Source organism: Rhinopithecus roxellana, chromosome 1, assembly GCF_007565055.1.
Source record: "Rhinopithecus roxellana isolate Shanxi Qingling chromosome 1, ASM756505v1, whole genome shotgun sequence".
Classification (NCBI taxonomy): Eukaryota; Metazoa; Chordata; class Mammalia; order Primates; family Cercopithecidae; genus Rhinopithecus; species Rhinopithecus roxellana.
The window spans coordinates 119,925,777-119,940,642 of NC_044549.1; positions in this window are offsets into that span (position 1 = coordinate 119,925,777).

Sequence of the window (14,866 nt, forward strand, 5' to 3'; positions counted from 1 at the left end):
ACACACACACACACATACAAACTAAAAAGATCACAGGATATAAAATGGTTCTATTGGCTTAATTAATCTGAGTATTTGCTCTATTCCAGTATCTAGCTTAGAGCTTTGCATAGGAACCAATGTTCAAATACATGGATAAGTGAGTACATGCAGGCATGAATAAATGAGTGATTCTTTCCATGTGGACACTCAAGTACACGGACATTTACAGGCTGTCCCAGCAAGCCAGATCTCTTTATCTTTGAAGAAGCTAAATATTCAATATCTAACGTCAAGAATGCTTCCAAATTGGCCCCATGAAGTATTTGTACTGAACTATCTTTAACAATGTAGACCTTGTTTTAGTGAAAAAGTATAGTATCTGCATAATCAATGATGGTGCAGCTTTTTAATCAAGTGCGTTTTCAAAATTTGTGTTAGGCTAACATAATGCCATGGAAATGGTGCTCTGCCAGACATAAGAGGCTTGCAGCTTCTGTTTTCACTCTCTTGGAAGGCGACCCTGAGACTGCCATACTGTGGAGAAGCTTGGAATGAAAATAACATGTCAAAAGAGAGTCCCAGCCAAGCCAGGTGTCCCTGCTGAACCCGGCCTTAGTCACCGTGCCTGCTGGTTGCAATCACTTAGTGACCCACATGAGAACAGCAAAGGAGCCACCAGCTCAATCCACAAACTCATGAGAAATAGTACATTGTTTTAAGCCATTAGGGTTTAGAGTGATTCGTTACATAGTAATAGATAAATGAAACACAATTATTCACATCAATGAGGCAACCTAAGGAATATGGCAATATGAGGTAATTCTTTGATTCTAATTTCTTTGCTTTTAGAACTGCTGCTCTGGGAACTGGTGGACTATACAGTATTCATTTGTAGAGGAACAATAACTAGTACATTATGAATAAAATATGACACCTATATGTCAGATTTCTCTCAGGATGGCAAATAAGGATGCAGAGTCATTTAATCCAAACACAGGTCCAGGAGGCGTTGAGGGTCATAGTCCTTCTAGCACAGCTGTTTGCAGGGTTTGGGGCATGGTGTAAAGTGGACACAGCCGGCCTACTTCCTGCCCTAGGGTGAACCCTGGCCCAAGGTAGCCAATGTAAAAGGAACACATCTGGTGTGAGTTTACAAGGAGTGACAGGAAGCCTCCTTCAAGTGGACTCTCATGTGGCTTCTGTAGTCACAGTGAGTGCAAAGACAAGCAGGAAATAACAAATGACTGTGACTTAAATCAGCTGTCAAGACTTCCCCTATTTTATTCCTAAATTACCACTGCTTAATAGATCCTCTTATTTGAGACTGAGACAGGCATGGTCCCAGAGTCTGGCCCTGTGTAGCCATAATTGTTATTATCATTACCAATTAGTATTATCTGCAGTAATTGAAGAGTAACAGTAATAGGGACTAGAGGTAGAACTAAAAGGCATCATAGCAATGATAATAATGATTACTATAACAATAATGAGGGATCCCTTCCTGAGCCCTCGCTAGAGGCCAAGACTATCTTAAGCTTGCTGCACTAAATGCGTTATGTCTCATTTAGACCTCATAACAGCCTTTGAGGGCGAAACTTTTATCTTCATTTCACGAGCCTTTGCAGACAAAGAAACATAGTTTTAAATTTCTGAAATGCCCCATTCAGGTGATCTGAGCTTAATCTGAAAAATGGGAATCACACCTGTATTGCACTGGCACATCATGATGACATTATTGGAAAATGCTTAACTGCAAGTAAGCACACAATACATAGCCTCCATAGCATCTATGATTACTATTCAGATAAAATGAAGTGTTAGGACAAATGACGAGCAGCAGTCATGTTTAAATGGTTTCCGCACTCCCACCTCCTACTTTATCTGTCAGACAAACCAAATAGGTAACTATTTTCCTCCTGTCCTCCTTCCCATCTGTCTTATAATGTGTTTGTAAAATAAGCAGTTTTGTGCAGAGAAAGATAATTTTTTCATGTCATTCCCATCACTCTGTATTGCCTCATGATGGTGGTCCCATCCAACTAAATAATTTAATTCATCTGTAAGAATAAAATAAATGGTACATACCAGTTGTATGTCCTCAACGAAATTGTCAGAAATAAATCAAAAGGTCTCAGGTCTCTCAGACCTCCAAACAACTAATGATAGAGATTTTTTTTTTAGTTGTACATTGTAGAGATGACTTTATTATTATGGTTTTTTTGGCCCTTTTAGGGTTACCCCTTAAACCACTTTTGATAGAAAATCACCATCATCTTTTTTCATTAACAGCAAGAAATATTGACCCATGTATCTTGATTTAAATCATCCTTCTGATAATGATTAGCTGGCCAACTTTCAACCTGGTTTTATGCTCTGCAGGGGCATATCTGGAGTGAATATGACTTTTCAAGTTTCATCCTGCTTTCAGCAAAAGTGGAGTTTTTACTGTTGTGCATGGCATTGAATAGTGATGACAAAAATGCATGTTTCCCATTTAAACCGATTATCCTATGATTTGGTACCCAGGCTTTGCTTTACATGGTTCCAGAAACCTGGGAATAGCATCTATCTAATATATTTGGCAGTGCCTGCCTGAGCACAGCTGCTTTAATCACCAGTCACAGGGTCTCCTAGGATGGGAGGCAACAATCTCCCCTTGAAAACTGCTCCCAAATCCAAATCTTTCAGTTCGAAGTGGAGCATCTTTTAGAGGTGCTCATGGTTTGCAGCTTGAGGCTCCTGGCTCAAAATTGAGCTCATTCGTGGCTGAAATAAGGCAAACTGAATGGAAGCAAATATAGGTGTTATAAAAAGTCCCTACAGTATAGGAGCTCCTGGACGCCATTTTGACTCAATCCTTCATGTTAAATATTTGGCTTCAGCATGAATTAATTTATTCAGCTACATGCTCAACATCCAGTTTTGTATAGTTGCAAAAGTCTTTTACCATATGAGGCAGGTGGTCCACAAGACAATGTCTAGGTTAGCTTTCCCATACAGAGATCATTCAAAACTCTATTTTTCAAGGTCAGTCCCATTTTCTAATGCCCACTTTAAAAAGAAATTGCTCTACATTTGAATCATTTGGGGATTTTTTTTTTTTTTGTAAAATGTAAATAACTAGCACTAACCACCCAGAGTAGTTTAATTTGAAAATATTTTTTGCATAAAGAAAAATTAGGTTAAGCCAAACTTTACCTTAATTAAAGGTTAAAAATCATAATAAAAGTTTTCTTTTATTGGGTTTCCAAAGTCATTAGGTTTTTCAGGTCCAGAATATAGATATCCCGTGTGAAATATAGACATGAACCCAGGCTCAAATTTTTCTAAAAGTATTTATTATTTTGTAAATGCATTGATAATTGGTTCTCTGATAAACAGAAGGGAAGCCAGAGGGTCCTCTTGATTGGTGATCTGAATAGAACATGGATTTCAGTTCACCACCCCTCCACTGCCAAATACCAATTTCATTCAAATATTGAATCTGCACTAATAGGACTTAAGTGTCTCAAATTGAACAAGAGCAGAAATCATCCATTTAATAAACTGTTTGTCTGAAGCACCTAATGGCCCAAATCAGAGATTCCAATTATGCCAGTTTATTTAGTATTTATCATGTTGATAGAATCAGAGGCCTTACCATGGGAGAAAAAAGGATGAAGAAAATGTCATTCACAATTAGAGAGTAAAATGTAATGTCGTCATCCAAACTGACAGAGGGTAACTTGAATCATTTAAAATGAAATACAAATTAATTCTTCCACTTCTCCCTTGAAGAAACTGGTGAAACACACACCCTACTGAAAAAATCAAATTTGTTTATATTTACTAGAGTTCCAGTGAACTCTCAGAGTTCTAGTGACCTTCTGAAAGCATTTCAGTAGATTAACATCTGCTCTCAAGAGTTATTAGTATAGAGATGAGATTATTATAAAAGACTCAAAGGTGTCAAAAGGGTGACTTATGTTGGAGAAGAGTGAAAATTTTTAAATATTGAAGTCTCTTTAGTGCCTTGTGATGACCTGACTTCTGTAAGTATCTGTTCTTGTCAGGAATGGCAGCCCTGGTAAGTCATCCAGACTGTGATGGTGGCCTGCAACAGTTTCCATCAGCCACTCCTATTCTCATCAGGCTGACTTTCAGAGGCCACTGCTGGACAAGGGTGGTGAGGATGTCCTCTTGCGTCGTATCAACTCTCTTAGGCCAGTAACAGCTGCACAACTTAGCATTGCTCCCTTCACCCAACCTGGATCTCAGAGCTGCCCCTTCTTAATCACCAGGGAGCAACTGTAGGATAACATAGCTCCTGCAACCCTGAGTTTAGTAGGAGACTATGTCACTGCTACTGTCACACTTACATCTCCTCAGAGGCCTCCCTCCATTCCAGACCACCCTTTCCAAGTACATTCCCTACTCCCTTGGAGAATTCAAGCAAAGCTCTCCAGCTGTTCCTAAGGATGGTCCAATCTCAGGACACACAGACAAGAACCTGGCTAGGCCAGGATTCTACCAGATAGGTAAGCACACTTAACTCTAATTAGAGGCCTACATAGGTATGTGGACAGTGAAAATCTGTCTAGCAACAAAAGCCCTGCCATCTTAGTGTAAACAGCCTCGGGCAGCTTCAGCTATTTTCTCTGGATCAGTGTCAGGTGACCCAGTTCACTTTCTCTTATTTCAGCATTATTGGCCTTTGTGACTTGCGAAGAGGAAGTATGATCTAACTTTTTCTTTCTCAGTGCTATTTATTTTTCAGCATTGATTTTTCTGTTTTGAGTTTAAACTTTATGTCTTAATCATTTTCTTGCTACCTTTTCCATCTAAAACTAGGAACCAAACTAAGCTAACTTGTGACCTCTGGGCATCTCTCCTAAATTCTGCAACTCTCACCTTCTCTTCTTATGTATGAGATCACTGAGGTTAAATTAAATACTACAGGGGTCGAGTACGGTGGCTCACGCCTAAAATCCCAGCACTTTGGGAGGCTGAGGCGGGTGGAACATGAGGTCAAGAGATCGAGACCATCCTGGTCAACATAGTGAAACCACTTCTCTACTAAAAATACAAAAATTAGCTGGTTATGATGGCACACACCTGTAGTCCCAACTACTCGGGAGGCTGAGGCAGAAGAATCACTTGAACCTGGGAGGCAGAGGTTGCAGTGAGCCAAGATTGTGCCACTGCACTCCAGCCTGGGTGACAGAGCGAGACTCCATCTTGAAAAAAAAATAAAAATTCTATGGGAATTTGATGATCTCTTTAGAGTCAGTCCCCTCCTTTAACCTTGACTAGGTTCTTTGAAACTGATGTCAGCAAAATCCTTCTTTTGCTGACAGTTTCAAAGATGCCCAGACCTTGAAGGTTTTTAGCACTTGCTTATCCCACATAAGACTGTTCAAAATAAAAGTTTTTGAATCATTCAAACATATCTGGGACACACAAATCTGATTTTAAAACAAGTACATATATCCCCTTTGGAACACTACCCCAGCAGCATAAGAACCACTCCCATCTCCACAGTGGCCATGGCAGACCCTGCCCAAGAGAAGTCTGAGCTCAGATCCACCTAACCCTGCCCACAACTGGCAGTATTTCTCCACTTGCCCTGGTAGTTCAAGACAAAGGACATAAACTTCTGGGAGCTTTATGGCCGCACCCATTGTCTGAGAAACCAGAATACTTCCCCTGGACAACTTAGGGCAAGCTCAAATCCCACTGCTACTAATGCAGCTGGTCCTCTCTTGCAAGTGCAACCTCCTGACTGAAGGCCAACAAACTCACATTTACAATACCTCTTGACAGAATAATACTGTTCCCAGGAAGGAGAAAATGGCTGCATGATCTCAGCTAACACCACTGCCTGAAACACCCTGACTAACCAGAGGTCCTGAGTCTATGTGACAATTTCACTACTAGTATAACCAGCATTTGAGAGAGCCAGCTCACTAAGCCTGTCTACAACCAAGGATTCTCACAATCTGTCTCACTCCCCTGTGATGCCATCAGAATGGGTGCTGGTACCCACTGCTGGGAGACTTGAAGACAGATCCTATCACTAGATCCTTTGCAGACATTCCCCAGCACCAGTCTGGAGTCTGGTAGCCACACTGGGTGGCTAGACCCAGAAGAGCAATAACAATCCCTGCAGTCTGGCTCTCAAGAAGTCCCATTCCTAAGCTGAGGGAGAGAGCACCACATAAAGGGAATACTTCCAAAGGGTACTGTGGGAGAAAAAAATCTGAACAGTAGGGCTTGAGTCCTAGATCTTTCTGCTGGTTGGAAGTTTCTTACAGGAGAGACACAATTGCAGCACTGGGAGCAATAGGAAAGTCTGTACCTCTACTGCAACAGGCAGGCAGCCTCTGTGATCATGAATGGTCTTGGAGAAGGGGTCCTTGTTCCCCCGGGAAGACCACTACAGTCACATCTGGGGCTTCTCACATGGGGACACAGCATGGATGCACTTATAGACAGCCTTCCTGGAACAATTCAAGTTGATTACAGCTCCACGGGAGGAGTACTCCACAGATTCAGGCTCACACAAGAGGCAGAGTCACAATCCCTCCCTACTTGGAATACTAACATTTCTATAGAGGAAAAGAGGTGACTTTCTGATCTGAAGAGCCAGTATACTGGGGCAGGAGTGAGACTATGAGGTGGATAGCTTTCCTGCAGGCCTAGCAGGGGAGCCGAGGTAGCTCCCACCATTCACCCTGATAAAACCTCAGCACATCTAATTGAGAGCTCCCCCAGCCACCTTCATCAAGGCTTGGACCTCTGCCCACCATTGGGTATTACATCTACCCACCTGCCTTACCTACAAGCAGTGCCTACCCAGGGATACTGCCCCTATTGGCTTGAAGCCTTAATTATCAACTCAGTAAATAAAATACTAGGGAAAAATTAAATAAATAAAGTGTACATCATGAGAGAATGAGATAAGTTTCAAGAGATCCCTGCCATTTCCAAACCCATAGGAGACAGTGAACTCGCCCACATACTAAGTACGTAACTACTACACTCAGGATCTGGAAAAGTGGGTGCACAAAGACTCAATAACTAAGGAACTCATGTATGGTCTTCACCCCTAAAAGCACCAAGAATCAAATTAGGCTAAAATAAAATGCACACTAAAGTCAGATCTTTAAGAGGAAAAAAATAGAAATAAAAAAAAAAACAAAAACACTCAGTTAAATAAAAAATAAATTCAAGAACAACTGAAAGAAATAGTCTACCCAAAAGAGAAGGAACCCGAGAAGTAATTCTGGTAATATGACAAAACAGGATTCTATAACATCCCCAAAAGATCACACTGGCTCCCCAGCAATGGATCCAAACCAGGAAGAAATCTCTGAAGTGCCAGATAAAGAATTCAGAAGGTCGACTATTAAGCTACTCAAGGAGGTACCAGAGAAAGGTGAAAACTAACTTGAAGAAATTTTAAAAACAATCTAAGATATGAAGAAAAATCTTCCAGAGAAATAGATATCATAAATTTTAAAAGAAATGGAACTTCTGGAAATGAAAGACACACATAGGGAAAAACAAAATGCAGGGGAAAGTTTCAACAATAGACTAGAACAAATAGAAGAAAGAATTTCAGAACTTGAAGTCAAGGCCTTCAAATTAACCCAATCAGACAAAGACAAAGAAAAAGAAAACAAACTAACAAAGTCTCCAAGAAATATGGGATTATGTAAAATGGCTAAACCTAAGAATAACTGGAGTTCCTGAGGGAGAAGAGAAGTCTAAAAGTTTGGAAAACTTATTTGAGAGAATAATTGAATAAAACTATCCTGGCCTTGCTAGAGATCTAGACTTCCGAATACAAGAAGCTCAGAGAACTCCTGGGAAATTCAGAAGATCACCACCAAGGCCCATAGTCATCAGGCTATCTAAAATAAAGATAAAGAGTAGAATCTTAAGAGTTGTGAGACAAAAGCATCAATTAACTTATAAAGGCATATAAAGGCAAACCTATTAGACTAACAGCAAGTTTCTTGACAGAAATCTTGTAAGCCAGAAGACACAAGGGTCCTATCTTTAGCATCCTTAAACAAAATAACCATCAGAATCCTGTATCCTAAGAATCTTGTAAAACTAAGGCTCATAAGTGAAGGAGAGAAAAAGTCTTTCTGAGACAAACAAATACTGACAGAATTCACCACTACCAAACCAACACTATAAGAAATGCTGAAAGGAGTTTTAAATCTTGAAACAAAACCTCAATATACACCAAAATAGAACCTCCTAAAGCATGTATCTCACAGAGCCTATAAAACAATAACACAATGAAGAAAAGCAAAGTATCTAGTTAAAAACTAATACAATGAATAGAACAGTACCTCATATCTTAATATTAGCATTACATGTACATGGCCTAAATGCTCCACTTAAAAGATACAGACTAGCAGAATAAATTTTTTTTAAAAAAACACTAACCAAATATCTGCTGTCTTCAAGAGACTTACCTTCAAGAGACTTACATAAGGACTCACATAAACCTAAGGGGGTAGAAAAAGATATTTTATGCAAATAGAAACCAAAAGCAGGCAGGAGTAGCTATTCTTATACCAGATAAAACAGACTTTACAGCAACAACAGTAATAGAATACAAAGAAGGACATTATATAATAATAAAAGGATTAGTCCAAGAGGAAGATATTACAATCCTAAATTTATATGCACCTAACACTGGAGCTCCCAGATTTTATAAAACAATTACTACTAGGCCTAAGAAATGAGGTAGACAGCAACACAATGTTAGTGAAGAACTTCAATACTCCACTGACAGCACTAGACAGATCATCAAGACAGAAGGTCAACAAAGAAACAATAGACTTAAACTACACCCTAGAACAAATGGACTTAACAGATATTTACAGAACATTTTTCCCAACAACTGCAGAATATACATTCTTCTCATAAGCACATGGAGCATTCTCTAAGATAAACCATATAATAGGCTGCCAAAAAACAAGTTTCAATAAATTTAAGAAAATCAAAATCATATCAAGTATCTTATCAGATGACAGTGAAATACACTGGAAATCAACTCCAAAAGAAATGCTCAAAACTATACAAATACACGAAAATTAAATAATCCACTCTTGAATGATTTAGGGGTTAACAATGAAATCAAGTCGAAAATGTAAAAGTTCTTTGAAATGAATGATAATAGTGATACACTGTATCAAAACCTCTGGAATACAGCAAAAGTGGTGCTAAGATGAAAGTGCATAGCATTAAATGCCTATATCAAAAAGTCTGAAAGAGCATAAATAGACAATCTAAGGTCACGCCTCAAGGAACTAGAGAAATAAAATCAAACCAAACCCAAACCCAGCAGAAGAAAAGAAATAACAAAGAAGAGAGCAGAACTGAATAAAATTGAAATAACAACAACAAAAAAAATACGAAAGAAAAATGAAACAAAAAGCTGGTTCTTTGAAAAGATAAACAGAATTGATAGAACATTAGTGAGCTTGACCAAGAAAAGAAGAGAGAAGATCCAAATAATCTCATTTAGAAATGAAATGGGAGATACTACAACCAATACCACAGACATACAAATGATCACTCAAGGCTACTACTATTCATCTCCTGGAATGCAACTCATTCCAGGAGATGAATAAGTTCGTGAAAATATACAACCCTCCTAGATTAAATCAAGGAGAAATAGAAACCCTGAACAGACCCATAACAAGCAGCGAGAATGACATGGTAACCAAAAAAAAAAAAAAAAAAAATCACCAACAAAAAACATACAGAACAAGATGGATTACAAGTGAATTCTATCAGACATCCAAAGACTAGGTACCAATCCTACTGAAACTATTCCAAAAGATAAAGAGGAAATTCTCTGTAAATCACTTTATGAAGCTAGTATCACCCTAATACCAAAACCAGGAAAGGACATAACAAAAAAAGAAAACTACAGACAAATTTCCCTGATGAACAAAGATGTAAAACTCCTCAACAAAATACTAGCTAACTGAATCCAACAGCACATCAAAAAGATAATGCACCATGATCAAGTGAGTTTCATACTAGGGATGCAGGGCTGGTTTAACATACCTGAGTCAATAAACATGATACATCACATAAACAGAATTTAAAACAAAAACCATATGATCATCCCAATGGACGCCAAAAAAAAAAAAAAAAAAAAAAAAAAAAAAAGACAACAACAAAAAAACTTTTGAAAAAAATCCAGCATTCCTTTAGGATAAAAACCCTTAACAAAATAGGCATAGTAAGGACTTAATTCAGAGTAATAAATATGACAAACCCACAGCCAACATTATACTGAATGGGAAAAAGTTGAAAGCATTCCCCCTGAGAAGTGGAATAAGACAAGGATGCCCACTTTCACCACTTCTATTCAACATAGTACTGGAATGCCTGGCCAGAGCAATCAGACAAGAGAAAGAAATAAAGGGCATCCAAATTAGAAAAGAGGAAGTCAAATTGTCACTGCTTGCCTATGTTATGATGTACACCTAGAAAATCCTAGGCTCAGCCAAAAAGCTTCTAGATCTGATAAATGAATTCAGTAAAGTCTCAGAATACAAAATCAATGTATACAAATAAGTAGCAGTGCTATGCACCAACAATGACCAAGCTAGAATAAAATTAAGAACTCAATCACTTTTATGACAACTGAAAAAAAAAAAAAAAAAAAAAGGAATATACTTTACCAAGGGGGTAGAAAGAGCTTTACAAGGAAAACTACAAAACACTGTTGAAAGAAATCATAGGTGACACAAACAAATGGAAACACATCCATGCTCATGGATGGGTAGAATAAATATTGTGAAAATGACTATACTGCCCAAAGCAATCTGCAGATTCAATACAATTCCTATCAAAATACCACCATCTTCCTTCACAGAACTAGAAAAAACAATCCTAAAATTCTTATGAAACCATAAAAGAGCCCATATAACCAAAGTAATACTAAGCAAAAAGAACAAATCTGGTGGCATCACATTACACAAATTCAAATTATACTACTATAGTAGCTATGGTAACTGAAATGGCATGGTACTGATATAAAAATGGCACGTAGTGCAATGGAGCAAAACAGAAAACCCAGAAATAAAGCCAGATACAGCCAACTGATCTTCAACAAAGCATACAAAACAAATCAGGGAAAGGACACCCTTTTCAATAAATGGTGCTGGGAAAACTGGCAAGCCATATGTACAAGAATGAAACTGGATCCTCATCTCTCATCTTATAAAAAATCAACTCAAGTTGAATCAAAAACTTAAATCTAAAACCTGAAACCATAAAAATCCTAGAAGATAAAGTTGGAAAAACTCTTCTAGACATTGGCTTAGGCAAAGAATTCATGACTAAGTCCTCAAAAGCAAATGCAACAAAACAAAAAATAAATAAATGCGACCTAATTAAACTAAAAGGCTTCTGCATAGCAAAAGAAATAATCAGCAGAGTAAACAGGCAATGTGGGAGAAAATATTCACAAACTATGTATCTAAGAAAGGACTAATATCCAGAATCTACAAGGGACTCAAACCAATCATAAAAAAAAAATCCCATCAAATATTGGGCAGAGGGCATGAATAGACAATTCTCAAAGATATACAAACAGCCAACAAACATGGAAAAATGCTCAACATCACTAATTATCAGGGAAATGCAAATTAAAACCACAATGAGATGCCACCTTACTCCTACGAGAATGGCAATGATTACAAAGTGAAAAAACAACAGATGTTTGCATGGATGTGGTGAAAAGGGAACACTTTTTCAATGCTGGTGGGAATCTAAACTAGCACAACCACTGTGGAAAACAGTATGTAGATTCCTTAAAGGACTAAAAGTAGGACTACCATTTGATCCAGCAATCCCACTACTGGACAGCTACCCAAAGGAAAAGAAATCATTATAGGAAATGACATGGACATGCATGTTTATAGCAGCACAATTCTTTATTGCAAAGATATGGAACCAACCTAAGTAGAAAATTGGGTAGATATACATAGAATACTACTCAGCCATAACTAGGAATGAAATAGTCTTTCTTAGTAACTTGGATAGAGCTAGAGTCCATTATTCTAAGTGAAGTAACTCAAGAATGGAAAAACAAATATCACATCTTCTTACTTATAAATAGGAGTTAAGCTATGAGAAATGCAAAGGCATAAGAATGATATAATGAACTTTGGAGGCTTGGGTTGGAGGGAAGTTTGGGAGGAAAGTGAGGGATGAAAGACCACATATTGGGTACAGTGTACACTGCTCAGATGACAGGTACAGTAACATCTTAGAAATCACTACTAAAGAATTTATCCATGTAACCAAAAACCACCTGTACCCCAAATATTATCAAAATTAATATTAACAAAATTAAAAAAAGAACAAGTTCATAAAGTAATACTTCTTCACGTTTCTTCTAAGCAGCAGAATTATTCAGTTCACTCATTTCCATGTGTTTTGCCAATCTAAAAGATATTAGAATGATTTTAAAAAATCACAAAATATCTTGCATTTGGTGACAAGAACAATACAATTAATTGAAATCAAACGTATCATCTAAAATCTTAACCTGGGAGAAAAAAAAATGGTGGTGGCAGAGAAGACAACATGAAACAGAGGACATAAAAATTTCTGAAAGAAGTTGATTATCTTGAAAGATTTTTTTTGTTACTGTCTAGGTCAAAAGAGCAGCAGAACTCTAAAAGACATGTTCTGTTGTAGAGGGAGGCAATAATGGATTGAAAAGAGAGGGAAAGAGAAGACAATTAAATAAATACTGGTGACATCTAAAATGTGACAAGATGAGAAAGTTAAAAAAAAAAAAAAAAAAGAAGTTCACCCTGTAAGCAAGGCCACCCAAGATAAATTACAAAACAAGATGCCACTGATTAGGCTGAAATTCCAACATTGCTCATTACGGTATTCAGAGTATCCAGCATAGCAAGATAATATCATGATCTGCCTTATAATATGCCCTGGGTCAAATTTGGCCAGGATTCTGTTCAATAATTTAAATAGATCTAGTTTCAAATGACCTCTAAATTCTTTCCTGCCAGATTAACATTTTAAAAATAATTAAATAAATATGTAGAACAAACTAAACGTTAGTTGCTTGTATATACTATTCACTTTGAACTTTAAAATACATAATGATCTTTACCATTAACACTGCACTTTATTCACTGACAACATTACGTAAAGAAAGAGATTATGATTGGATAAAAAGCTTCACATTGAAATTACTCTTCCAATAAATCAGAAGCCAGACAATTTTGATCCTTTGATTTGGGTAGCTCTTATAAGTGCATATAATACTTCCTTATAATTTAATTTGAGAACCTTTACCCATAATTCATGCACAAATGACTAGAAAATTAACTTCCTCCAGGATTTGGAGCTTTAGAAAGAAGTTTCTGATTACTTGCTTGTGTTTCTTTCACACTTTCAGCATTACTTCAGAGTTAGTTTTAATTGAGACTTTTAATTTTGCTATTATTGAACTCAACAGTATTCCTTTTGGCTTTGGTTTCTGATGTGATGTATAGTAAGCCATTTACAAAGGATGGATAATTTATTGATCATATTCATGGAGAGTAAACAGATCCTTCCAAAGTTCTGCCATCTTGAACTAGTGGTATTCTATGCAATTTCAACACCAAGCTATTGAGTGTCTGCTATGAACCTGATGTCATATTAAGAGCTGGAGATTCAAAGATGAACAAAACAAAATTTGTGTTTTTAAGGGAATAAGTCATAATAGAGTCATAAGAGACTGGCCATCAAGGTCAATGTGGATATCAGATTAATTCATGTACATGAAAATCAGTTATTCACTTATTTTTTTTCCTCTGATTCCTAACAGAGCATCTAGGAGCAACAGACACAAATAAAATATTTGAGCTACCTGTGAAGCAGGGTTTAGGGAAAGGGTAAATAGGTAAACAGTCACAAAACCTTAGAGTAACTGTCACAATAGAAACTATACCAAGAGGGTGTGGAATCTGTACTAAGACTACGGGGAAAAAGTGAAGTTATAATTATCTGGAGTTGTAGCTTCATTCAACTTGGCATATTAAGAAAACTGCCTGCTTATCTACACTGCCTTTTTGAATTCCATCTTGTCTAAATAATGACAATATTTTTCTTCAATTTTTTGTTTATTGTATAGTCAATCCAAGTTGCTTTATTTTTCTAGTTTTCAAGGAACAACATTTTATCACTTGATTTATTTTTAAAAATCATCTTTCGTGGGAGCTGTTTGCTATGGTGGTCCAATGTGCTCTGAATTTTAAAGCACACCTACAGAGTGACTTGTCTTTACTTCTATAGGGGGTTTCAGAGTTGCCACTTGTTGTGGACTACGTTTTATTGTAATTTATTAGTTTGGGAGTACTATGCTGTGTGCATAATAAACAGAATTTATGTACTCTATAATCTACTACAAACCCACATGAGGCAAATACTGAAGTTTGATTTTTGTATACAGAAATTTTGTTTGTTGGTTTGTTTCTAGGTTTATTTTTCCATCCAGATCCCTAGGCAGACAAAAAGTTCCTTTGATAGTTTTCTGGGTCAGAGATTGGAATACTTCTAGTCCCACCTTAATAGACTAGGCATTCCATCAAGGGTCTTGACACAGAAGTCTTAATTTCTCCTTCATACCTCTTGAGGACCAAATGCTATATCTGCCGAATCCCTGAGGATATTAATTTGATATTAACTCACAGGAACTATACCCATACATACCACCTGCCATCTCATTGACTCACCAATTTGGCTTTGTTTTGTTAGTTTTGAAGCCTCAATTATTCGTTTTGGGAGACATAGCAAATACTTTAAATATTTTTGGTATGTTTTATTTAACACTCTTGCCCTGATG